Source organism: Aulonocara sp. 'chitande type north' Nkhata Bay, linkage group LG19, assembly GCF_057382095.1.
Source record: "Aulonocara sp. 'chitande type north' Nkhata Bay isolate Kocher_YH1m ecotype deep benthic linkage group LG19, A_spYH_male_GT1.1, whole genome shotgun sequence".
NCBI lineage: Eukaryota > Metazoa > Chordata > Actinopteri > Cichliformes > Cichlidae > Aulonocara > Aulonocara sp. 'chitande type north' Nkhata Bay.
In genome coordinates, this window is record NC_141362.1 from 13,551,136 (window position 1) to 13,578,829 (window position 27,694).

Consider the following 27,694-nt stretch of genomic DNA (forward strand, 5'->3'; position numbering starts at 1 on the left):
AAGCCACAGATTACAAACAAGGTTGGGAATAAATATTTAAATGTGGGCCTCGCTGCACTATATTCCTGCAAATGTTGAACTGGAACCTGATTTACCTTCTGTGTGTTTTCCTCAAATAAAGACATTTTCATGATAAAACGATGCAGAAATAGAGACAGACTGACTCAGAAATATTCAGAGCACAGGAAAGTAAGTGTTTGGAGAACCACTGACTCTCTGCTGAATGCTTTCACAGCTCAAATGATTCTTACGTCCATGCCTGCTTTATTGTTTTACTACATAAAATTGCATATTTTATTTGGTAGAAGAAAATGTCCAATTTCTGAAATCTACCAAAACCCAATAGACAAACTACTTCTCGCTTCACTCTATGAGGATTTATTTCTCAGACCTGACAGTGCTCCTGTTTCTTCTCCATCCTCAGGTAAACTCTCAGTGACAAGTAAGCTGAGGTTAGCGTGTCCCTTTGAGTGGGCATGTGAACCTGCTTGAATGATCACAGTAATATCTTATCACTCTAATCTGTTCACAGAGTCTTTCCTTACACTGTCATCTACTCAGTGAGTTAAAAAACATTCTTTGTTTAACAGCTTACTGAGCACAGTGTATAATGTGTGAGTCATTTTACAGCAGAGTGAGACTTTTATGAAAGTTTTAAAAATCCTTTAAAACCCATCTGTTCCCCGCTGAGCCGGGCAGACACAATAGCCCACAAGTCTCCACCTGTGACTCAACTGTGCTCATTTTATCCTCTTCTCCAATTCTTTTTAACAACCAGACCAACAACTCTGAATGTCCTGTTCCTTCCCCTCCATTCTGCCCTCCACCACCTCCTCCTCTTTTCATTACTGTCCCATTCATTCAGTCATCCGTTTTATTCTCAGGCTTCTCCACTGCTCCGGGACACCAACGGACCCATTCATCTTTCTCTCACTGTCTCTCTCCTTTCCTCCCTGCCTCCCACCATCCCTGGTCTAATCACAGGACCACACACTCCCTCATCTCATCTGATGTCTGGTAATTGAAGGTGAGATTGTTTTTGTGGTGGAGGAGAGTTGAGGCGCAGCCGAATTTGACTGTCTGCACCATGCAAATTAGACTGTCAAAACTTCACGGAAGTCTCCATTATTCTATGAATATAAGCTGGCGCTAGCTAGGCTGTTACATAAATCTGCCTTGTAAATTGCTGAAACCAGGAGGGAAGCTGGTGCACAGTGTTCTCTTGAGATAAGACAAACTGAGGACTCATAAGGACTCCTGCTGGTCTGAAACTTCACCCTTATAATAAACAGAACAGTGATTTTAATGTTTTTTATCCTTTACTGTTTGCAGATTCAACCAACATGCCTTTAGAGGTGGTGAAACCGGTTGGTTAATCATGTTTTTTGTGTTCTGTAAGTCAGTCTATTCATATGAGCACATATGAAGTGTCAAAACCAGGAAACATACAGTTACAGTAAGTCTAAGTTTGGATAATCAACAGTTTTTCTAATTTTGCCAGTACAGTGAATTTTAAATCAAACAATAAAGATGGAAGTGCAAACTTTCAGCTGCAATCTAACTGTTTCAGAATTACAGCTATTTCTATACACAGTCCTTCATTTTCAGAGACTCAAACGTAACTGGACCAACGAAAATAATCCTAAATATAAGAGTTCTTTTTAATACTCGGGTAATAATCCTTTGCGATTATGAGTGTCTGATATCCATAACCATGGACATCACCGAATGCTGTGTTTCCTCGTGGAAACGCTCTGCCAGGCCTTCAGTGCAGCCACCTTTTTGTTGCGTCTTGTTTGTGGGCCTCTGCCTTCAGTTTTTGAAAAGCTGCTCTGTTGGGTTCAGGTCAGGTGGCCATTGAACAATTTCCCATTTCTCTGTCTCGAGAAACTCTTGGGTTCCTTTCGCAGATTGCTTTGGGCCATTTGCACTCTGAAGCGCTGGCCAATTATTTTTGCAGGATTTGGATGAATCCAAGCAGCCCCGAACACTTCACAGTTCATGCTTCTGCTTCTATCAGCAGTCACATCATCAATAAACACCAGTGGCACGGTTCCACTAGCAGCCATACGTGCACATGCCATAACATTGCCTCTGCGATGTTTGACAGTTTATGTGGTATGCTCTGGATCATGAGCTGCTCCTTCTCTTGGTACAAGTTTGGTTTCTGTCCAGAGGATGTTTTTCACGGCCGAGCAGACTGTTAGATGTTTTATGGTCGTTCTTGTGTGTAACCGGGGGTTTGCACCTTGTTGTAAACCCTCCTGCAGGTTTAAAAGGTTTGGTTTGTAGAAACACACTGCATTGGCTCTCAGTTGTGAGGTGTAACACTTGATTAAAAAAAAAGATTAGAAGTATTTACACCAACCTGTTCATTTCATCAGGTTTTAGCGAACGTGAGGGTAGGCTGAGCTTGTGGGTGAAACTTTATGCTGATCACAGTTTCTTCTGCAGTTTGCACTTTCGTTTTTATGCAGTTTGTGTATTTGTCAGTGATGTTTCTCAGCACTAATGTTTGTGCAGTGTGGTAACTGAATAAGGCAGAACAAACCGATCAACTCCATCTTATCCCTCTTGTGCCTGTCATCAGTTTCTCTTGTGTTTCGCCTGCTGTGGCTCGTTTGTCTGTGTCACCTCTGTATGAAGACATCTCTTGATGTTGGACCTTGACAATGAATGTGCTTAACCATGGAAATACATCTGTCATCATGCACCTTAGTTCTCTTCTGTGATCTTTCAGGCCTTGTGGTGTTGCTGAGCTGGTCAGATTGGACGTTGCTGTCGATTTGACCACTTCTATCTTTACTCAGATTTAGTCTTTCAGGTTAAAACCCCTGAGACGTTTCGAGGGGTCCAAACAAACATTTATGCACAGGAAATTCTTGCTATGTTTGATATTGTAAAAAAATGTTATAATGTAAATTTAACACTTTCAATAAGCCATGCATGCTTTCTGTCTCTCTGAGCGCTTTATTTAGGTTTTCTGCTTTTCACTTGTACTGACTTGAACTTTAGACTTCCTACTGAGAGGTCCTGTGAACAGCTACCAAATGCAAGTTTAACACTTGGGAAATAGCAGAGATGTGTAGAAATAGAGACAATCTCAGAGGTATGCGCTTTTTGTGTGTAAAGTAAGAAGGAACACGACAAGCCCGTTATATAGCATCCTCGGATAATCCTAATCCTAGCCTGCTGTTGTGTCCAATGTCAAGTCCTGTGGCAAAAGTCATTTCTAGGTCTGGGCTTAGCCTTGAAAAGGGATTTTTTTTAAAAAAGGAGGAGAAACTGTTGGTTTGCATGCTGCCAAAGCTGCTGCTGGCCCGCCAAACCTGCTGATCCTAGTGCTGCGGCCGCTGGAGGACCCTCTTCCTCCTCCTCTGTCCCAATCCCAGTCCAGGGGATCTGACAGACACTGTGAGAGTGCCATCTGCCCTTTGACAAGATTACACAGTGCACTGGGCCAAGAAATCCGCCAGCACAGCAGATTAAATATGAAATATAGGGCAGAAATAGTTGTGCTGCTGCATGTCTAGATTTAGTTGTACCACGTCCATGATGGTGCTATTAAAACACTTTTATTCATGTCTCCACTTCAGTCTTTCAGTATTTTTGTGTGTCATTGTGTGTGTGTGTGTGTATCTAAATTCACACCTGAACCTCTTGTCTCCTGTTTTTTAATTCTAATAAATGCAGTCCACCTTTGTGCTGTTTATTTGCTAAAGTCGTTGGTGGTTAATTTCCCCCAGAAATGGAAGCTGAGAGAGAGAAAAAAAGAAAACAAATCAAGAGACAACTGAGAGCGAGCAAAGACAATCACTTTGCCTGAAAATGGTTACTATAGAAACTGTGCCTTTCTTTCCTCTCCCCTGGTCCATTTGGAGTCGCACATTTTTGTTTAACACTGGGTGCAAATTAGCACCACCCATCCTCCTGTAGTCTGCAATCCTGTTGGTGTTGCCGTAGTTGTTATATACTGTAATTGTTAGATATGCCAGCCTCAATTAGTAGGAAAAAGAATCCTGTTCCATAATCGGTATTACAGTCCCAGTTATGAGACTCCTTGCAGGAAGTCCAAAGAGCCATCGCTATAGCTCACTTGCAAAGAATTCCACAACCGACGTTTGTGTTTTTCCTCTTTGCTGTATGAATGAACAACCTCGTCAAACTCTGAATGTGCCTGGAGAAAGAGGGTTGTGGGAGGCTTTTTGGCTGCCTGAGAACGAGCTTTCTTCACTTCCCTTGGAACAATCCAGATCCACACAACCATAACCCTCACAGTCGGAGCCCTACGGCTCGACACACGATCGGGGTCAGAGCAATGCAAATGCAATGCAAAGCAGTGTGAGTGCACGCATCCTTTTTAATGTCTCATGCCTGGTGAGTGAGTGAGACCGCTCTGATTTGCAAAGCTAATGCTATGCATCACATCACAAAAACAATGGAAAAGTTTTATGCTCTAAGTTTTTTTTGTTATTATTATTATTATTGTGGTTTCTTCCCCGGGCATGAATGATGTTTTTGTTCTGCTTTTCATATTTTTCTGGACTTTTATCTTGCTGTACATCGCATTTCTACTCTTCTTTCACACCCCTTCATCCGGTCCCTCTCCCCACTACATTACCTCTGGCTCTTTAGGTCTGGATGCCAAGCTGTTTTCTCTGAGTGCCCATTTATAGATTACTCACCAAGAAATCATGTGGCACAATTGAATTACCACTGCTTACAGAGGCCTCTATTACTGCTGAGGCATCTGAAGAATGCTCCTTTTAACCAGCCAATTGCCGCCAAACCATCCACGATCCCAGCACACAAAGGGACCCTTCTCTGTTGCCCTCGTTGGCCCTGAGGCACTACTGCAAATTAATACATGCAATTTAATACAGGCATAACAGAACACTGCAAAGGGCACAGAAAATAGGTTACAGCTTGTGTTACAGTATATATTTTCTGATAATACATTTTCACTTCTGCACATTTAGTTATAAATCTCAGGTGTGTTTTACAGGGCTGCTGTCTCCCTGCCTGTGTTTTCTGTGACTATTCCCCTTTTTCTTTCCAGCACAGGGTGTAGCGGTTGCTGACTGGCCTCGATCCACAGCTGCAGATGTTCAGTCCAAAGGAATCCACCATAAAGATCTCATAGGCAGCTCTGACTGCTGGTACATATAACTAACAACTGATGTCTGCATGTCAGGAGAAAAGTATCAACGCCTTTTTTTCAAGTATACTTTGGTTTTCTTTACCATTTAAATTATGTACAGTCATGTGGAAAAGGAAGACTCTGTGCAGTCCTGTAAAAAACACCAGGTACACCCCATAATTCAATAGTCTATAGAACCACCTACAGCAGCAGTAACTTGAAATAATTGTTCTCTGTATGACTTTATCAGTCTCTCGGATAGTTGTCAAGGAATTGTGGGCCCCAGTTCAGTGAAGTTTCTGGGCATTTGTTTATGCACAGCTCTCTTAGATTCCACCACAGCATTTAAATGGGCCATTGCTACACACTGAGTCTTTTCTTTTTCAGCCATGCTGTTATAGATTTGTTGCTGTGCTTGGGATCATTGTTCTGTTGCGTAAACTAATTTCCATTCCGGAGTATTGTATGGCCTGACCTTTGGGTGAATTTGCTGGAATGTCCACTCCTGGGAATTTTGTGGCATTATATTAGCACACACCTGAATGCTTAAGAACAGCAAGCTGACAACACTTCTGCTATCATAGAGGTTTTGACACTCATACTTGCTGATGATCAGTTATTAAAGTGCTTTTTTTCTTTTTTCACAATACTGCCCAGAAACCTTGGAAACCTGACTTTTTTCACATGACTGTATATAAGTAATCATATTTGTACCAGAACTGTGGATTCATCCAAATAATTATGTAGGAAAGACTTTTGATAAGGGGTCAAGCAAGCAGGGGAATAGTTGCTCCGGTGTTCTGATCCAGATAAAGTAAAACTGGGGGAGGTAGTGAACAGGATGCAAGACAGCAAACATGGCAGGCAAGTATTGGAAACACTGACTTGGAACAAACAAAACTTGAGCACCGAGTCTAGACCGTTACTGCACAGCTGTAACAAACAGCTGTGCAGTATACTGAAAGTTGGCGTCTGAGACATGCAGATGAGTGGCAGTAGACCCAATCCTTAAATACAAGGAGGTCTGATGAGTGATGGGAAACAGGTGTGCCAGTCAACCGACAGCAGGCAGTGGAAGGATGCCACGCCTCCCCCCCCCAGCACTGTTCACTCACTCACATTAGAGAGGAGGTGAAGAAAGAGGGAGAGAGCGAGCACAGAAAAAAGGAGCCAGCACAGGAAGCCAGTGGAACCATAACAGTATGAGGCTGGCAGCTTGTCTCAGTTTGGATATTTTATCATGGAGGACAGTGGAGATTAAACACGCTTTTGAAGAATGTATTTCATTTTGCAGGTATGTCACGAGAAGCCAAAGCATTAAAAGTCTTGTGCGATATTAAAGTGTGTTTAAACAACAGACTGACAGTTTTATCAGAAAGCTCACTGCGTTTCTAGAGAAGTCCCTGACATTCAGATTAATACTGTGTCAACGTGTTTCTGCATAACTGTTTTGTACTAATCAAAGTAATAAATAGATGTGTGTTAGAAATTTCACAAAAATGTGGCAGCAGATGGAAATCACCAGAGTGTTTATGTCCAGAGGATTTATTCTCTCATCAATATTGCGTCTCATCGATCTTATACAATCAATATCTGTACGAAATTTTCCTCATTACCTAGCCTGTAGTTGCTAAAATATTTTGACTAAGTCTGTACAAAATTTACTGCGGATACCACAAATGAATGTACAGAATTTTTGAAAATCCATTCAATAGTAATATGCCATAGTTCAGTCTGGGCTATAGTAGTAGACTCACTGCCCCAGCGTTGCCTTTCATAGAGAATATCTGGTTTACAACTGGCAGTGAAGGAAAGAGGAGAAGAAAGAGATGCGAGTAAGAGAGAGAGAAAGAGGAAGTGAGATGGATCCTCAGACGTTTTATTACCTGGTCATTTCCCTTTTCGGAATGACAAATTTATATTCATAGTGCTGCTATGAAAATAAATACCAAGTCCTTTAAAGGTTAATGAAATAGCTCTGGCGGTCTCCCACTGCCATCATCGGCACCCGGCCTACGTCTGGCTGCTATGGCAACGCTCCCGCTGTTGATTTATGCTGCAGATAATTAGGAGCAAAGATGACAGAGCCCACAGGTGTGAACACAAACACTCAAACACTCATTCATACTTATGCACAAACATATGCATATGCCGTATACTTGCGCTGTCACACGCTGCTACAAAATCTCATTATCGAGTGGTTTTTGCTTCCTAGATTTAATATCCCCTCTAATTTGGCAGCTCCAATCACCGTCCGTCATTCTCATTCAGAGTGGAAACTTGGCTGACTCTCACTGCAGATACTCTTTCTCACACTGTACACAAATGTATGCCACTTGCCAAGCATGAAGCCATGTCTCCATTGCACTAGCTGGGAGAGCATCCTCATTTTAGTTTTGACGCATTTCTAGCATGTAAAGGCAGATGGCTTGAGCACGATTTGAGGCTGCGGTTTCAGGAAAGCCTCACAGGGGAAAGATCCCCTTAAACTAATGAGAAGTGAATAAACTGAAAAGGGGGAAAGAGGCTGGGGCATGAAAACAAGAACGAACAGCCTTTAAAGCCGGTGGGGTCATACATAGATAGAGAACCGGAAGGGGCGTGTATGAAAGTGTGGTCTCGCTCGTGAAATTCAGATAAATCATCTCCAGTCCAGTACTGAAACAAGTGGCGCCTCTTTGTTGTAGAGCAGGAGTGGGCAATTCCAGGCCTCGAGGGCCGGTGTCCTGCAGGTTTTAGATCTCACCTTGGGTCAACACACCTGAATCACATGATTAGTTCGTTACCAGGCCTCTGGAGAACTTCAACTACATGTTGATGAGCTAATTTAGCCATTTAAATCAGCTGTGTTGGTTCAAGGACACATATAAAACCTGCAGGGACACCGGCCCTCGAGGCCTGGATTTGCCAACCCCTGTTGTAGAGGAAGGTGAAGTCAGTGCACAGAGGTTCTCCTCCTCCTCCTCCTCCTCCTCCTCCTTCTTCTTCTTCATCACTCTGCTATCTGCAGCCCTCTGCAGCTCACTAATCCTGTTCAGAGGCTCCCTTCACCTCAGGGTCCCATTGAGAGTGTGAAACTAATCCAGCCAAATGGATTTCATCAAGTGAAATGGAAAGGTAATGATACCTCTGGCACTTTGGGGCTTTAAATGTCTACTTCAGTATTTTTCTTCTTTTCCCCTCCTTTCGTCCTGCCATGTTCTGAGAGGTTTTAGGTTCCAGCTGAACATGGGTGGAGTCTCTAAAAAAGTGCAACTTAGCGTAGAGCTTTAATACACTTACAACAAACACACACACACATATACACATAAATGTGCTTTAGACCGAGGAGAGCTGAGAAGCATCATCCTTCCAGCCTGACAACCCATAACCACCCTCCTCTCTCCCCAAAGGCCTTACTGCAGGGTCACTTAATAGACTACATTTCAACGCACTGCAGGCACAGACGCTTGCAGGTGACATCACCAGATGGATGATGGGGGCCACTGCAAGGCCGAGGGCTCCTCTTTCGTCAGACCAGTTCACTTTAAAAGTGCACACTCCCCCATTGACACGCTCGCCTGGCTCCTCTACCGCCCCTCGCGCCCACTCCACACTGCAAAAACATGCAAAACCCAAAGTTTGCAACCCCAACCGTAAAAATGATGGATGAAGGCGTGAAATGTGACCTTTCTTTTTGCATTTTTCTGTCACACTCTTCCTCCATCCACCTGCACACCTCTCCAGCCTGTCTGATGTGCTCGCTGGAATGTGCTGTGAACCGACTGTTTTTATATAGTATACAAATACTTTGTTATCTGCACTTTACGTCAGTATTTATCAGTCTGACAAATTTTACTTTTACTCCCTAAATTTTAACACAAATATCTACAACTCCACTTTCTACTCCTTAACTTTTTAAAACAGGCTCATCACTTTAAGGTAAGACATTTGAGGGGAGTTATTAGTTCACGTAACTGCGTGCCTTCAGACATCAAATCAAGATGTCTATTAGCTGCGGTCGCAGTATTTTAGCATCTAGCAAGTGCCACTGAAAAGGAGTGCGTAAGTGGCAGCTAATTTCAAATGCTACATTTCAAACAGCTTGACAAATATCTGCAAACACACAGTTTTTCTGTGTATTTGTGCATATTTGTGAGATAACTCAGAGATGGAGAAAGAAGCAAGAGAGTGGACAAGAGGTAAGGTTTATTCGGTGACATGTGACAAACCTAATTCATTTCAGTGTTGTTTGCAGTACTGTGACAAATATACAGTAATGCAATATCCTGGACTGGTGCACAGCAGCTGTGCTCTTCATAGTCAGTTTAAGGTTACTTCAAGGGAAGCAGATATCACATTATATTTAATGCGATGATGCTGATTAGATTGACTCAGTGAATTCCACCTTTATACCAGCTTTACACTGTCTAGGAGTGGGAAATCAACCATATAGCACAGGTAAGCTGACCGCAGCATGTGTACAAAATCTAGTTGCATTCATCACAGAAACTATTATCAGAAACTATTGACTTATTTCCAAGTGTTTCTTTCCCACACCCAGAATTCTGGGTCTGCCAGAGGCCTCCCTCCTGTAAATAAGGAGTTCTTGCTTATCTGATCACCAGGCATTTCTCTCTGATACTGTAGGGTCTTCAGCCAGCTGAATACTGTAAAGACTGTTGTGAACTTGGGCATTATAAATAAAACTAAAATGCAGTTCTTTCGTGTCATTACAGCTTGTCATGAACATTGTGATTTTTGCCCGATGAAATGTGTCACTGTTTGCTGCCATTTTAATGATATATTGATATAGGATCTCAGAGACTATCAGCATATAAAGATGGAGATGCTGGAACAGCTTGAAAAGATTTTCTGGAGAAAACATTTGCAAGTGGCGGCACTCTGCCAGTCTGGTGGAGTCTGGCGCTCCTACAAGCACCATTTGTAAGCAGTGATGAGGCTGTAGTGATGCCACGGCTGGTGTGCAATGCAACCAAGGCAGTGACCATATTGTAAAGGTTTAGAATATGCCTATTTGTAATGTTAAACCAAATAAATGGGTACTCTGTGGCACCAACGTGTCCCGACAAAGTGTCCGTATGTGAAGAGTTAGCAGTGAGATCGACTTCCTTCTTCTGGCAGCTTAAAATTAAATCACATTACATCGCAGATGGAGTAAGTCATAAGTTAGGCGTTAGATTCCTGCTGCGTTAGAGGCATGGGCAAAGAGAGACTTGATGCATTCCTGGGTTCCAGATGTGCACATCAACTTATTGTATTTCCTCAAAGAGGCTCATGCTATCCTCAAAGTGGTGACATTTCATGGAAGAAGATGAAGTTTGGGTTAAAGACGGAGAGTGAAGGGAGCCAAAAATGTGTGAATTCTCCTTCTCCCCAACATATGAAACTACAGAATCACACACTGACACATGAAAACACAGACCAACCCATCAATCACTTGCTAAATAACAGCATACTTCTTTTTCCACTCCTTCAGCCTGCCTCGTGGATGCATGAGTGTTTCACTGGCGAGTTTTATAAATGATAAACAACTGAAGTGGAATTGTATTCACACCCATCAAACAGCAGGCTCAATACGAGAGCCAATGGAGAAGTGCTTTAAGGAGGAAAATTCTCTGATGATTGCTGACTCCAGAAAAACCCAAATCAATATCAAATCCACCAGTTTCTCTGCTGAAATACTTTCCTCCCTCAGATTATTTTTGTCTGGTTCCAATAACCAACACATGGCAGTGAGTAAGAAACACTGACAAAAGCATTACACTGTCATTCTGCATATTAATAAAGAGTCCTTGTCAAGGGAGCTCATGCAGAATAGATTAATCCACATTCATGCGCCTTTATATCCATCACTTCTACATATTTTGTATTCTGGCATCATACTTTCTGTGCATTACTAAAGTAGCCTACTGCAGGACCTGGTTAGCAAGCAGGTGCATCATTAGGTCTATTGCAAAGAAGTAGGATCATTAGTTCTAAGTAACAGACTAAGAAAACTAGAATCCATCACACATCCCACAAAAATAATATTTTTTTTGTTCAATAGTGCTCTTATAAATGCTCCAAAACCCAGCATACCACAAACACAGTCAAGAGGTTCAGTTCAGTCATTTGATTGGCAGTGGTTAAGACTAGCAGACAAGTAAGTCCTATTAACTCTGTAAAATATCTAAGCCTTAATAGAATTTAAACAGTTGAGTTATTTTTAAAAAGCCCACTTTAAAGTAGAGTTGGATGTCTCGAGACCGGTCTTGGTCTCGCCTTTTACGTGGTCTTGGTCTCGTCTTGGTCTCGACGGACTTTTGTCTTGGTCTTGGTCTCGCTGTCTCGGTCTTGCGTTCTCAAATCGACATAGTGTTCGGGAGATTTGGAGTCAACCATCAGCGGAGCGGGGGGATGGTTTACTGGGCTTAAGCCCGGGTCATTTTTTCAGAAGCATGGGGTCTTTTGGAGTGTAATTTGTTAGTTAGATGCCTGACTGACAACTGTATAAAACAAAAACAACACACGAAGCACAGAGCGCACCGTCGTAAATTCCCCCTAATTTTGGTATGATCCGAGCTCAGGCACTGGGCGACTGAGCGCAGCACCCATGTGAGCGAGGGGGGGAGAAGCTGCTGCCTGCGAGTTTGCTGCAGACAGAGGAGAGCTTAAGTTTGATTTGATGTTACAATTAAAAAAGTGTTTGTGTTTTTATCTGAAGAGTGTGTAAATATCTGGTTTCGACTGTATATTTGACGATGTTGGTGTTTGGCTTGATTGTCAGCACAAAGAGGGAGAGAGAGGGGGAGAGAGAGGGAGATGGAGAATGAGGACAGAACAGAGATGGAACAAGAGCAGGTGAGACACACATGTTAGTCAAATGGTTGTTTGCCAAAACTCATCAGAACATGCATCCAGTGTCTAGTGTAACTTTTTAGATACCATTTGTTACTTTTCAAATTCTATATTTATTAAGTTATGCAGGCTTATGAAGGCTAAATAATTATATAAACGTTTCTCAAATAGTGGACTTTGGTAGAATTAAAAAATAAGTGTAGTGCAGGTCTATGATGATTTTTAGTGCTACTATCATCTAGTTTTGATTCTGGTTCTGTTTTGGTTAAGTCCTAAGTAGTCCTGATTTTGAACTGTTGTAGTCCTGTTTTAATTCCGGATCAGTTCTGGGTCTGGTTGAATTGGGGTTTAGTCCCTGTGTCTTGATACAGCCCGACTTTGTTCTGCCTTGCTGCTTAATTAAAAACTAGTTTAAGGTGTCCTGCATATGTGATATATATTTTTCCCTATATGAAGTCATTCTTTTTTGAACAAAACTCAAAACAGAGCCAATTAATCTTTCAGTCATTTCTACCCTCACTTAATTTCCTTTTGCTGCTCAGCTCTCACACAGTGGCTCAGCTATGTTCCAATCCCTCTATATTGTGGCCAATCACATGCGAGGATATAGGATAATATCATTATGTGAAAAACAGAGAGGGTGAGAGATGCGACAGTCAAGTGGAGCATCTGTCTTTCCTCTCAGTAAGTGAGTGAGACAGTTGACAGCGGTGAGGAGGGCTGTGCGAAAGCAAAAGCATATAAATATGCCTGACACCCGTAAACGTAGCAGCATCTGGCTGCAGTTTAAAGACTTTTTTGTCTCGGTCTTGGTCTCGTCTCGACTTGGTCTCGGTCTTGTCTTGGTCTCGGATTAGGCGGTCTTGACTACAAGTCTACTTTAAAGTTATGAGGAGGATAATTAGTTTCAGATGGAATAAAAGATGGACGTAGCGCTGGGGTCTGAAAATCAAAGCTACATGCAAAAGCCAAAAGAATAAAAAAGTCAGTTCAATTTGCAAATTTCTGAAAGTAGTTTTATCCATATGGTCATTGGCTGATGAGTCACCAGATCTCAATCCGATACAGCACCTTTGGGATGTGGTGGAAAAGAACATTTACATCATGGATGAGCAGCTGACACGTCTGCAGCACTGTGTGATGCTGTCATATCAATTTTGAAAATTTCTGGCAGTTTTTAAGCCAACAGGGAATCAGAGGTGTAGGCAAGGTGTAGGCAAATAAGTGGCCAGTGAGTGTACGTGACAAATGAACGTGCCTTCCTGACGTCTCGGATGTACTAACGCAGCAGCCTCATTGATGTGGTGTGCAGGAGGGGGTGGGCCGGTGTGTGTGTGTGTGTGTGTGTGTGGGGGGGGGGGTCCGGCCACACCTGCCAATGAACACCCTTCACCACATCAAAATGCATCACACAAGTAAATGTCTCTCAATTCAGTGGTGAAATATGCAAAGCAACACGTTAAAACGTCTCTGCCCTCTGTCATAGCACATTCCTCATTTTACACTGCAGCCACAACACACCCAGTCAAATCAAAGTGTTCTTTTGTGAACAGCACAACCTCGTACCCAGGGCATCCCATCCTCGACCACTCCACAGTCCGGAGTAAAGAGCGAGCTCTGGAGTTCCAAAGCAGAGGATTACAATAAACCGCCCCACCCCAAACTCTGGTCCCACGCCAAGCCTCAGATATTTCACTTTTGTTGACAAGACACTTTTCATTCCAGTACTCCCCCCTCCCCCCCTTTTTTTACTGCACCCCTCATCTCCTCACTTACAAACTATCCATCCCCATGTGTACAGCAATGCATGCATGATGAGGACTTGTATCATGAATCATCACAGATGTTTTGTTGGACGTCCACACTTTAGAGAATTGTGGTTGCGTATTAAGTCCACTCCTTAACATTCCATACACACATATGGAAGTGTTTACATCCAGGGAAAAACTGTTTGGGGGTTTGAGCCACTCGAGGCCACAGGATCGAATGTGGGACGGGGGTGAAAAAATTATTTTTTTCACACCCGCACCAAAAAATGATGGGATAACTGTAAAGACCAAATTCCCTGTAATCCCATCTTTGGCATTACAACCACTGACTTAATTTCTGTCTTTCTTGGTTTCTTTGGTCACCACCTGTTCATCCAGATCCACCGTGATGAAGAGCATGAGAAATTTATCCGCTTTTGCTTTCTTGATAACCCTCTCCCTGAATGAAATTATCCAGCAGTTCATGTATTTCTTGCTTTGACCCTGTGCTTCTTCATCTTCTTTATCTCCTCCTCCTCAACTGCAGGGAATCTCCAAGATCTCATTACTGAACCGAAATGGCTGGAATACAGCGCCTGATTAGCTCCAACTGACCTTTAGTTTGTTTTCCAGTAATGCAGAGCAGCACTGAGTGATATCCTCAAGTCATATTCATGGCTCCACAACACTCTGCATGCATGATTTTTGCTCTACAAACCAGATGATGAGAGTGACCCTGCTCATCCACCCACACCAGACTAAATGCATTTATTTAACATGATTTTACTCAGGACTGTTTTAGTGAGACAGAAAAAACAAACGTGTCAGAGAGATAAGCCAAACTGCCTCATCCTGTTAGTATTAGTGTATTCTCAAAAGGCCCACCGCACCCCGGCTCTGTCTTGGCTCGTGGGCTCTTGTACATGGTTGAGACGAATGGGTGGGATGGGGCCCGTTCTCACTCCCGAGGCGTAACATGTCGACGTTTTGTCACGTCCCGCGGCGTTCCTGGGGAACGCGAAAGGAGACCTTCGGCGTTCTTATGGTGCGCGGCGGGTGATGCCTGGAATCCAGTGCAATGACGCTCCTGCGGTAATAGACGTTCCAGCCCTGTATTCCAGCCCTAAACCTAACCTTATTCCTGATCTTAACCAGGACTTTAATGATGTTAAATAGTGTGTTTCTAAGCGATTTGAAGAGAAAGAGCAAACATGTGTAGATGGAGTCCAGACGGTTCTCATATTCCCTCTTTTTTCCGAGGTCGTCATTTAGGAACGTGGTGGGTAGCCGAAAACGTAATATGTTGACCTCACCTAGCGTAAAATGTTACGCTTTGGGAGTGAGAACGTGTTGGATGGGGAGTGCGTAAGGTGACTTGGATGGCTTTATCAACCGTGAGTAATTCCTCCTCGTCCTTTTCCCCAGCTCCCTCGGTTCCTGATCTCTAAACACTGAATGTAAAGTGAACATCTGTCCATCTATCTATCTCTATCTTTACCTCTCATCCTCCCATTCGCAGCTGCCTTGGCTCCAGCTCTCTTTGGGGAGGAGGTGGGTAATTATGTGTGGCCCGGTCATGGGGAATGAGACAGGACACAGGAAATACTCTTTTGTGGGCTTTTTTATTCTCCGACTGTACTCGGAGGAGCACAGTTTTAATTCTGTAGTTTTGAGTGAAACGGCAAAATTTAACTATTCCACTGGCTCAGCCTAAACTGCCTTTCAGGGTCTGAGACAACAGTAACTATCATATGTACATGTTAAATCCAAACAGTATAGACAACAGTAGTGACCTGTCAAGAAACAAATACAACAAAAAAAGAGAAAACAAAACAAATAAACACATTGTTTACATCCCACAACTTCGCAGGTCAACTGGCAATAAAGTGCACTGTAAACTCTCTTTTAAACATACATTTCTATGGGAGAACATCATGAACTCACTTCGGTTTCTCCACACAGCTACTGTGCTAGGACAAGTACACACGCAGGAATCACACAGCAAGTAATCTCCCCTCTGAATCAAACAGAGTTATGCAAAGTGAGTAAAAGTACAAACTTAACAACTTTGAAATCTGTTAGGACACTGTAACTACTCACGCCAACCCGCTCTTCAGTCCCTTTCACAGCACGTGACCATTAAACATGCACCCGTCGCGCGTTAAGAACTGTACAGAAATGGTCACAAACATGGAGTCATTGCTAAAGAAACTTAGCTAATTACAGTCTACTACAACACTGGTGACAATATTTTGCAGTATGCTACACTTTTTAGCACATTTACCTCGTGTGTAGCTAGCCACAGAATCTTTTGCAGTCTCTAACTCTCCAGTGCTCCCGCTCACAGCGCTCAGTGTGACACAAACTTGAGTGCATGCGTGCTCTGGCTTACGGCGGCTCTTAAAGGGACAGTATACCCCCAAAACGCGAGGTCTAGTCATCACCATGACAACCCTACAACAGACCTCCGGTAGACAGGCAACCAGTCAAAAACACAATTCCCTCTTTTTAAACCCTTTCCATGCGTAGTATTAGTTCACTTGGCTACATATGTGACGCAATGAGAAACAAATAACACTTGCTTATAGCCGTCTGCTGGTTTGGATTACACTGATTGGCTGGTGTGTGTGCTCCAGGGCCAAATTTTTGAGAATTTGTTATTAAATGTTTGACCTGTTCTGGCTGCCAGAGGAGAAGAAATACCATCTGCACCTTCTGGAGAGCTTCCCCTGTGATCGGGCTCTGATGTTGGGCTCAAGCTGTGAATTACTGTCTGAGCTGGAAACGAGGGACTCACATGAGCCGTGTTATGTTTTTAGAGCCTCAAACAGCTGTGAGGTAGCCATTTGGAGCTGCCCTTTTTCCCTCAATCAAATTACACAAACTGGAGCTGCTCGGGCCTGATTGGATTGTAAAACGCTGGCGTCCTTTGACATTGGTATCAGCGGGGTTGTGATGAAAAGGAGCTAATTCCATATTGGATATTCTTACGAAGCCCAGTGCAGTGCAAACACTCTTCTTCTCAAACATGGTAAAAAATTATATTATTTAAATGGATCTGTTATGCTTTTCCTTATTTTCTGTCATACTGTGCTGTGCAAAAGTCTTGAGCCACCCCTCGTTGCTGCGTGTTTTTTCTTCCAAGGATCCAGACTTGTATCTTTGGGCACTTTGTTACCAGCAGCCTCTAACAAACACATCATTTATTCAATTTCTTTAGTTAAAGTTATGAAAACATGCCTGAAAAAACACAAACTGACAGGTTAAATGATCACCAAAAAGGTGATTCTCAATGAGCTACCAGCCAAAATCTTGGATTATATCTTGGGATGGTGTGCACGCTGTGGTTGTCCAGGAAATTGGACAAAGGAAGACGTTTCAGGCCTAAAAAAAAAAAAAAAAAAAAAAAAACTATCTACAGCAGATAAGCAGTATCTGAAAGTCATGTCCTCAAGAAATAGGAAAGAAATCTAGCAAAGACCTGACAGGACCTGAAATATAGATATGGCCCTACAGTTGATCCATCTACTGTTCACTGAACAATCATCAGAAATGGTCTCAGTGGAAGTTTGGCTGCCAAGAAGCCATTCTTAAGCAAGGGAACGAGGGGGGAAAGGCTGATTTATGCCAAATTACGCAAGAACTGGACTGAAAATCAGTGAAACAGGCCTTATGGATGAATCCAAAGTTGAGATTTGTGTTTCAAAAAGCATGTACAAAGTTGTCAGGACAAAGGTACAACAGCAAGTGTCAATTGTCATCTGTAAAACACAGTGGAGACTTTCACTAGCTGGGCCCAAGGCTGGACTGGGACAAAAAATCGGCCGGGGCATTTTGACTAGAGACCGGCCCACCAGGATAAAGATTGAAAATGTGATGTCATTCAGGGGTAAAACCGCAAAGGATTCTGGGAACTTGTGGCAAGAGGTACTAGCGCACGCAGGCTTTCAATTGAACTCAGTTATACAGCGATAAAAAGAAACACAAAAAATGGCAAGAAGCTGTTGCATTATTAACTGCAATAGCCGGTCGCATGACAGCCACGGGAAGCCGATCTTTTTTTTTTTTTATCGGATTACGTCGTTGAAGAGAAATTTTTTAAGCCATGTTTCCGAAGTAAGAGCCGACGGATGGTCTGGATATACCAAATATAACGTCCCAGAACACTCCAGCTCACATGTTAGTCTGCTCCAAGCATTCCCACAAAGGTCAGTCTTCTGTTGTAGTTAATACGTCATTTTTCTTAACATAATTGGTGATATAGGTTACAAGCAAGTCTGGCGCTGAACAGAAATTGTCGCACTATGCCCCTTTATTTATTGTGCATAAATAGTAAATTGTCCTGACACAATATTGTGTTTCGCTTCTGTTATTACCATGGTACATTGACAAAAACATACTTTTATTCACAGGATAAAACAGTTGTTTTGTATCACTAATTGTCCAGTACGATTACAGCATACAATATTATTGTCACTGCTACATTTCTGTAATGAACCAGAAATTATTTCTACTACTAATTAATTACCGTTGAGCTCAAAGGTCCTATTAATAAACGGTTAACGAATGTGTATTTATGACGACGATTTGTGAGACTGGTAAACTTACCTTTGTTCGTACGATGGTCTTTCGTTCTACTCGGTGCATTTCAAGGTCCTGCACCCATCCGTCAGTAAACTGTACCTGGGCTTGTTGCAGTGACCTGAAGTTACTAAACTTCATGAGTGTATGCACTCACTCCAAGAACCGTGTAATTATAAATCTGAGCGTGGTGAAAGTTGGGCAGCATGCTAACGTCCTTTGTCCACTCTGTGTGCTCGTAAGGGTCTGACCCTTTCACACCTTTGATTTTTTCCTCGTATCTTTTCTTTGTCTTTTCGTCGAGTCTGTCTTTGTACGGACCGGCATTGTTCTCCTTTTGTTTTGTACATTCCTTTTTTGTGCGGCAAAGAAAAAACAAGAAGGTATTGGAACCGGAGAATGAACGTTTTGTGGTGCTGCAAATGCTTGCATTTGATGCGGTACTTGGATTGTTTCGCCACGAGTTCCCGGCATGCAATGCGCGAAAAATCACGTGATTGCTAAACAAGGGGGCGGGTGCATTCGGCCTCCTCGGCTGTAATTGGTCCAGCCCAGAGTCGATCATGACCAATTGGCCAATCCAACACCTTTCATTATATACACCCTTCCTAAAAAAAAAAAAAAAAAAATCCATCGGCCCATAAAAACAAAAAATCGCCAGCGGCCCACCGGGCAACTGCCCGGTATGCCCGATGGCCAGTCCAGCTATGGCTGGGCCCACATCCTCTTTTTAGGTTTGGCAGTGTTTTACACTGTTTTACAGTGAATGACTTAATCAGAGCTGCGGTTTGGGGAAAGCCTTGATGGGGACTCTCAGATCCCTGTGTACTAATGAGAAGTGAAGAAGTGAAAGAATTGACCAGACACCTTCTGTCCCTTCAAAGGGACAGAAGGTAAAAACAACCCATTTCCATCAGTGGATGAACTCAATGGTTGCATGAAGGACAGTATAAAGTAGATAATGAGCATCCTGAACTATTAATCATTCAAAGTTACTCTACTAAGAGACCAGGAATACAAACATTGAGCTGGAAATGAGCAGAAAGAGGCACTTTAAGGTCATAATCCAATCACACAAGAGTGGTTTGCAGTCCATCTCACCTTACTCTCTGTTCATGAGGCTTATAAAGGACTTATTTTCTTAATGGACATCAAAGGTTTATGACCTTATAATCCACACTGTCCCTCTTGGACAGAGGGACAGGATGGATCTCGCTGCTTTCTAAATGTATTGCAAAAGAAAATATAAGGTGTTATGGTAAGCACCTTACTACACCTATTAAGTTTCATTTTGACAACATCTTCCTGTTACTATAATTTTGAGAGTAAAAGGAAGTGAAGTGCAGTAGGAGAGCCACAAAGATCTATTCAGGGATGAAGTTTGGGTAGATGAATGGATCCTCGAATACACTAAACACCACATTTAACCTGCAAAGTGCTGTAATTCAGATAAAAATTTGTGTCAATGAAGTTTTTGTGTCAGCGACTAAGTCGTTGCTGCCAAAACGACACATTCCTTCAACAGCGTCTAAACCAGAGTGTTCAACATGTTTGACACTGACAATGAAAGCCTTCTGTGCCAGACTGCTATTTTTCTCGGGATAACTGACTGCTGTTGTGTATCAAAGAAAATATTCTTCAATTTCTGTTTGTTTTTTTGTCAGGCAAAAGAGTCTATAAATGATTTGAGAATTTTTAACTTTTCAAATGTAAATTACTTATTTGTAGATCTGGGTTTTAGTCATAGAATTATTGGTGGGTTATATCACCAATGGGTTCAACATATAAGAGAAATTATTCCTGTGCTCTGTATTATATTATGAAAGCTGCCAGTATGGAATGAGATTTAGGTGATTAACTTCTTGCCATACCTAAAGTCATGTTAAAAACAGTGACATCTGACCTTGTCGTAGTACGATCTGGTTTAAGGTGTTCAGATTTCTGTTAAATTAAACTGAATTGTATTTATATTGTTTATATTATTTCGTCTAAGATGGGTTGGGGAGCCGGAGGAGCCTGAATTCTTTCTTCTTTGGCACCTGTGACTCTTTGGTCTCATCCACAGCTGGTATTTAACATCACGTCTCTGCCAGATTGTTTTCTATCTCAGCGTGTAATCAGGCTTGTTCTTGGCCACTCACTGTAATCCCATGTACTTATCACCAGAGATGGGCAGTAATCTGATTACTTTTTTCAAGTAACGAGTAAAGTAAGGGATTACTATTGCAAAATCGGTAATTAGATTACCGTTACTTTCCCGTAGGAACGCTGCGTTACTGCGTTACTAAAACCGTGATTTTTTTGCGAGAATGTCTCATGACAGTGACGTAAGCAAGTGCGACGTTGGTGACAGCAGCTGTGTGCAGATCAACAATGGATAATATATCGAGTGCGGGAGAGAGTATGAGCTTACTTTGAGTTTGATTCCATAAAAAGTGACAAAAACATTAGCGTCCATCGTGCGTGGGAAGAAAACGTCTTTTTACAGCGAAAAAAACCCCTAAACTTCCGAGCAAGCACCGAGTAGCTACGACGTGATGGGAAACTCACAGAGACACTCGCGCGGATTCTTCAACTGACCGCAGCACACCTACACCAGGGTAACCCTCCGCCTACCCTGCTCCTGCTTTACAGGTGAAAATAGAGCAAAAGGACCGCTGAGTCTTTGACTTTATTTTCTGCTGTGTTTTACTTGCATCTGTTTGAAAGAGTGAGTGAAAACACAAAAAATATTTTATTTTATGTGCTGGAATGTGTAGAAAATAGGTTTAAATGTTAAACTAATTTATTCAAGTCAGAGAATGTTGCATATAATTAAATGTTTTGCTTGATGCATAAAGTTAAAAGATTAAAACTGATAAAACAAGTTAAAAAAAGAGACTTTTCCATTTGATTACATTTTGTATGATGGATTATGTAGAAAAAGTAGAATTGGGCTGAAAGATCTATCACTTTATCACCTCTTCAGGTTGTAAATCGTGTTTTTAAAAAGTAACTAAGTAACTAAGTAACTAAGTAATTAATTACTTTTGAAAATAAGTAATCAGTAAAGTAACGGGATTACTTTTTGGGGGGAGTAATCAGTAATTAGTTACTGATTACTTTTTTCAAGTAACTTGACCAACACTGCTTATCACTATGCTCCTGTGCATGTTCTAGCACCTTTCTGCTAGACAGTTGCTTCTTCTCAATCTTTATTGCTGAGGATTCTTTCAAGGAGATGTACCACTTCGCCCTGCCTGTCTGCCCATCCTCCTTTAACTTTCAGACTTCTTTTGGAGAACAAACCAGTGATCCAAGCTCCATCGTCTCCTGCTCCAAGTAAACTATCCCACATCTTTGAGACTTTTTTTTTGTCATCCAACCATTACACTCAACCTCTTCTCTCTTTCAGAAACACTGACCTCTGAGCTTGGACGTCTCCTGCAAGAGTTCAGTTTGTTTACATTCATTCCTGTACAAAAACCTCTGTTGTCAATAAATCTGTTGAACTGTGTCCCTGGTGTATATTAAACCCATTATTTGATCTCCTAATTCCATCAGAAGAGTGATTGTGAAGCCTGCAGCCAGGGCAATTACTGGATCCTCTTGTGAACACTCATGGCCTCCCTTTTTGTTTACAGACACCTCTGGTTTCACTCTTGCTGTGTACACTGCCTGAGGATGAAGCTGCTCTGATGACGTAAGTCACGTATATTGTGTACAAACAGGTTTTTGTCTCGTCTTCTCCAGAACCTGCAGCCAAAAACTGAAGTCACTGGTTTCCGTTGCTAATAGAGACACTTTTGTTTAGCAGCAGTTGATCAACATACTTGACAGAGTAACTGTAAACTTATTGGTAGCAGTTTAAATCGTGTTTTTATTTGTGGCAAATTCAAAACCATTTTAAACATAATGAGATGACAATAATCTATTTCCTTAATAACGATTTGTGCATTTGCTTGCGTGTACAGTACGCACAGTATCTGAAGTGTCCATGTGTTTGTAGTGCAGAGGCAGCTGTGTGCGCCTGTGAAACTGTCACACAGCGACACAGTTTCGCTGGCTTTGGAGCCTGAGCAGTTTAATCCTTCAGTACGTAGAATTAATTTGCTGTTCCTTGACTCCCTGGCCCAGAGCACAGGGCCATATGGCCCAGCTGGTCATTGTGCACAATGACCAATCATAGAAGACACAACTTAGAAGCAAAGGTGAGGCAGAGCGTGATGGGTGCTGTTAACACCCGGGATCAGATCTGTTTGGTGGCACAGCAGTACACAATGAAAAGCAATAGTGACACTTTGCAACTCTCTGAGGGTTGCAGCGATCACTTCTGCTGCCACGCTGGGACATTTTTGATTGACGCCGATCAGCGCTGCCACTTCCACTGTGACAAACCTGCTGTAGTTATCGCCGCTCTCACTTTGTCGAATATTTGAGGCTATCCATAGCTGCAGTCATCTGCGTGGGCACCCTGCTACAACAAGTGTTGTGTCTGTTTAACACACTGTGACTCACGCATAGTGAATATTTTACACCTGACCCCAGGGCTGGAGGGAAAAGTCCACTCTGAGACGTATACTGTATGCATTACACTGAGACTGAAAAAAGATTTCGCTGTTAAAGCATTTCAAGCGCTACTGCTGGGCTGTAAGTAGCTGTTGGACGGGCTGGACTCAGTTTTTACTACGACGATCCAGTGAGTAGTTGTTGATTCTATCATCACTCAGAGGAGTGCCAGGGTGAGTATTATAAATATAGACATGTTTCAGGCTGTGATAGCAAGTCTTGGTGCTACAGAGATACGTCAGACCATCACTACGACACGTACCTCCCACCATCCTCCTGCGGTGGCTCCTAGCAACAGAATTTTCCTGAATGTCAGGAGAGTGAGAGATGGCGCTGGGTGTCTCATTATGACGGCGCGAACAAACTGCATGCCTAAAAACAATGCAATTACCTACAGTGCGTCATCTCTGTAAGTCATATGTTGCGTATCATGCATCCATCAGTTTGACAATGGCTGCTTCTCTAAAGGGAATGAATGGAAAGTCGGTTCTGTTATTTCATTTACCCGCCTCTGTCGTTCTTCTTCTCTCGCTCTTGGGTCGTTTAATAATTCCGTGTGCTTTCCTCCACTGAACTGGAGAATCAATAGTCTTTTTGTTCTCCTGTACGACATAAATCATCCCATTAAGAAATCTTTTGTTGCAAATGGCATCTCCTCCCTTTATCTGATACTCATTCTCTCACTTTCTCTCTTTATCCCATTCTCCTCTGCAAGCAGTCTAAAACACTCCTTTGGGATGCTGGCTATGCTGTAATTCAGAAGTAGATTAAGAGAAGATATAGGGTATCTAAAGGCAGCAGGCCTGGGAGAGACAGCACTTGAGAGACAAAGAAGAGAATGAGGGACAAAGACAGAAACAGAGAGCGGCAGAGATTGATGGCTGCAGAACTCCTAGTATAGTAAGCAAAAGTGGATCAGATAAAGAAGAAAGAAGGACACGAAAAACGAGACAGGCACCCACATCGATAGATTCAAACAGACGGTCTTTGTAGTTGGACCACAGGAGCAAAGTTAGACCAGAGCAACTCAATTCAGACCTCTTAGTCTTAAAGACACTCTGGTGATCGGAAAATTAAAGACTCTATAGTCTCAAATGGATTGGAAAGACCTCATGATGACAGCATCAAACTAATATCTTTGGTTAGTTAGCAATTAATTCACCAATTTACTAAATCTGATGGCAACAGTGAGTATGGATCAAGCAGGCTAATATGAAAAGACAAAACGCATGCGGGGATCAGTTACTTTCATCTGGTTGGAAGCCTTTTTGTTTTTCCCAAGTTTATCTTATTACACATTGAGAAAAATGTGCCATTAAACACAAACTGTGGAAAAAATTATAATTTGGAACAGAACTCCAGAAAACATCAGGACAATGAGTTTGCCGTTGTCCGGTCTCACATGCAGAACACATCAGGAAATAATTTCAGGAGCGTTCTGACTTCTGGAAATAGTCTGTTTGGATTAGAGGAAGGTGCTGCTTGTTTAGAGAGTGCAGAAAGCTGAAAACCTGACACCAAATGGTTGCTGTGGATTTGTTTAATATCTGATCTGACTTTTGGGAACGAAGCACCTTTTGTCAGGGTGCATGAGATCCTGGATCCCACCACGGATGTGGATTAACTAATCCAGGTTAACGGGTTGTTATCAGGTTATTAAAATAGTCTTTTATATCATCCACCATACTTGGTTAGCATTTCATCTAAAATAAAGAGAAAATGGTTACATCTACTCAAGGTATGTGTCATGGTCTCAATTGCATCCTTGATTTCTGAATTGTTTGCGATTTCCTTTGCTTTTCTTTGCCTTTTTTTTTTTTTTTTTTTTTTTACTTTCTTCTTTGTTTGTGATGGCCTGTCCCACCTATATTAGTGTTATTTGTGTCCTGCAGGTTTAAGATATCACCCTGGGTCAGCACACCTGAATCAAATGATTAGTTCTTTACCAGACCTCTGGAGAACTTCAACACACGTTGAGGAGGTAATTTAGCCATTTGAATCAGCTGTGTTGGATCAAGTACATCGACGCTTGAGTCCTGGAGTTGGTGTAAAGTTATTACTTCTTATCAGTTTTCAGTAAAGTTGTCTTAAAAATATTGAGTAAAGTAACCTCCAGCCTTCATTGAAAATTTTCTAATTAAAATGCAACCACACTAATGCAGGATCTTGAACAAGCCCAGTACATAACTCAGTTTGTGGTTTAGTCTATACAAATAACATCTCGGCTTAAATCACTGTTTTTATTCAGCTGGTTAATGACTGGTTACAGTGACATGCTTGTCAGACTAAATAATGAGTTACAGTTAGGAATGACATGGCTGTCAAATCAGCACAAAGCACTCATTGGGTTTGTTCAGGTGCAGTAGTTTTCCCAGCATGACTTCTCTCCTCCACCTGCAGCCAAACTAGAAAACCACAATACTTCAACCTGCACAGTTTGGAGCAGCTTGTCTCCAGCTGGCCCGTGAAGCATGGCGTCCTGCAGGGTCCGTCCGTCACTCTGTCGCAGTTCTGTGCGTCATTGACAACAGGGACAGGTAGAGAACCGAGTCGCAGTGCAGCACAGTCCTTCTGGCTCACAGAGAATCTTCATCATCCTGAGACACAGTTGGGCTGTTAAACTATACAGCACCAATAACACAACACAACTTTTTGCTCGGTCATCCTCACCTCCTCAGTTTCACAGAGTTTTACCACTTGCAGAAAACACCTGTGATGTTTTCATCTGTAAAATGTTACTGGATAAACTTCCAGTTTACCTTCCTACCCTTTTCTATCCCAATAATTACCAGCTATGGTCTTCCAGATCATTGCTTTTAAGTGTTTTGGTGGGTCTGATGGAGCTGGACATGGGTTTACCTTCCTGAAAGACCTAAGTGTGCTTATACGTATTATTAAAATTAAAAGCACCATAAGGAATGTGGTGAAGGAGGCGTGTGGACGTTTTTCTTGAGGGCCCCCATGTTATAGATCCAGTATTTTACAATATTTAGCATTTTTAATATTGTTTGCTGCTACCTTAGGCAGGTCTGCATTTGGTCTCAGTGTTAAAATAAAGTAGAAAATAAATTGGTACTGTGCCTAATTAATCTAAAAAGATGAAAACGTATCTTTTTAATTTGTGTGGAATTGAAAACAGGACGTTTATGACAGAAGAACGTGACATGAGAGCCGACTGCAAATGAACAAACATTTCAGCACTAAGTGAGAACCATAAATACAGTGCAAAACAATAACACACCTGGTGGTTTAATCAAAGCAGCTACAAGACGCACTGCCGAAAGCAGTCCTTATAAACAGTGGAAGTACAACTCAACTGAATTTCAAATCAGCGCAAACTCTCATGCAACCTGGAAGACGTTAGCGCCTCAGCAACATCTGAGGCTTCACACTGAATTGAAGGTTAATCTGCAGTTCTATAGTATCTTTTTTCTTAACCACTTATCCAACTGAGGGCATGAAGACAGATGACTGGAGGCTCAACAAGGTTCTACTAAGGAAAGGGGGCTTACAGCAGATCCCTAAAAAAGCAGAACATGAGCAAATAAAAAGGAAAGTAAGAAATGAATTTGAGCTAGGTTATTTTAACCTGCACAAGCAGAACTTTAAATTGGTTTGCACCATTCGTGTGGACTCAAATCCACAACTTGGGAGATCGGGTAAGAGTTCACTGTAAAATCAGGGTTTGGTACACTGACAAAACCAAGCAGACAAAACAAGAGAAGAAACATGTGAAACATGAGAAGACAAAACCAAAACCTCGGAAAAAACGTGATGGTTTCATCTGCATGGGAGTCTTACATTTTGGTATACTCATACACCCTTAAATATAATGCTGTAACTGTGTTTTGTCCTGACTGGTGTCATAATATCCAAGCTGGTTCAATGCTGCACGCTGATGTGGCCAAAACAAACACAGACACACACAGAAAGCCAAATATCCATATTCAATATAAGTAAAGGTGATGTGATGTCTGCCTGCATGCTGTGTGCTACGCCGTCCAAACATCACTGTATCATGATAACAGTCTGCCCCAACAGGCGGCACCATCCCTCCTCCACTCTCTCTGTCTCTGTGTTTTTCATAGAGGGGGGTCGGCACACCCCAGTAACAGGTTTGATTGGAAAGCATCTAGCCCCCAGCAACCAATCCCCCAGCAGCAACACACACACTCACACATACACACTCACACACACACACATATGGTTTCCGTGGAAACTGTGGTGCAGGGGGTAGACAGAATGATTCGGTCTATGGAGCGTGCCAGACTGTGGTGATGAGGGGACGAGGCCTCCACCACCTCTGTGGTGGTGGGGGTGGCGCTACTGGTTCATGATAGAGAAAAAATAGAGACGAGGAGTTTAATAAGGGAATGATTTGGGGTCAGTTTAAATGTTAGAATACATACACAACACCGACTTAATTCATTTCTGTCGACTCGCAGTTTCCAAAATGAGGATCTCAATCTCAAAGGGCATTTTAAATCAGAACTGACCTGTTAAACTCTAGACTACTGTTCGACACATGCAGCTGAAAAACCTCCAAATTAAAAATTAAAGTGTGAGGCCAAAATGGGCTCGAAGGATAAGAGACATTTAGGAGAACTTGAAAACTGGCAAAAAACAGCAAGTATATTCACTAAACTGGGGCTCTATTAAATAACTGTAGAGCTATTTCGAGTCATGTAGTGATTGCACAGTTCATCTAGAAGCAAGTGTTGCCACTTTGATCAATCAGAAAAAACCTTTTGGGGTATTTTTTCATGCATTATCAAAATAACCTTAAATGGTTTTCACTGGTCACCAGCACAGAAAAACTGCATGTACAGAATTACCC

At 42.2% G+C, this 27,694-nt stretch overlaps 1 long non-coding RNA gene across 2 annotated transcripts; it reads right to left on the bottom strand.

The window, feature by feature from the left end:
* Positions 1–15,297: 15,297 nt before the first annotated feature.
* Positions 15,298–16,316, bottom strand: LOC147306669 (uncharacterized). 2 transcript variants are annotated; one of them, XR_015126492.1, is made up of 3 exons: positions 15,829–16,316; positions 15,644–15,745; positions 15,298–15,521 (listed from the first exon to the last, which is right to left on the bottom strand). It is a non-coding gene; the product is annotated as an uncharacterized LOC147306669 (long non-coding RNA). The 2 variants fall into 2 exon arrangements; XR_015126491.1 differs by having other exon boundaries at positions 15,673–15,745; positions 15,829–16,308.
* Between the last annotated feature and the right edge of the window lie 11,378 nt (positions 16,317–27,694).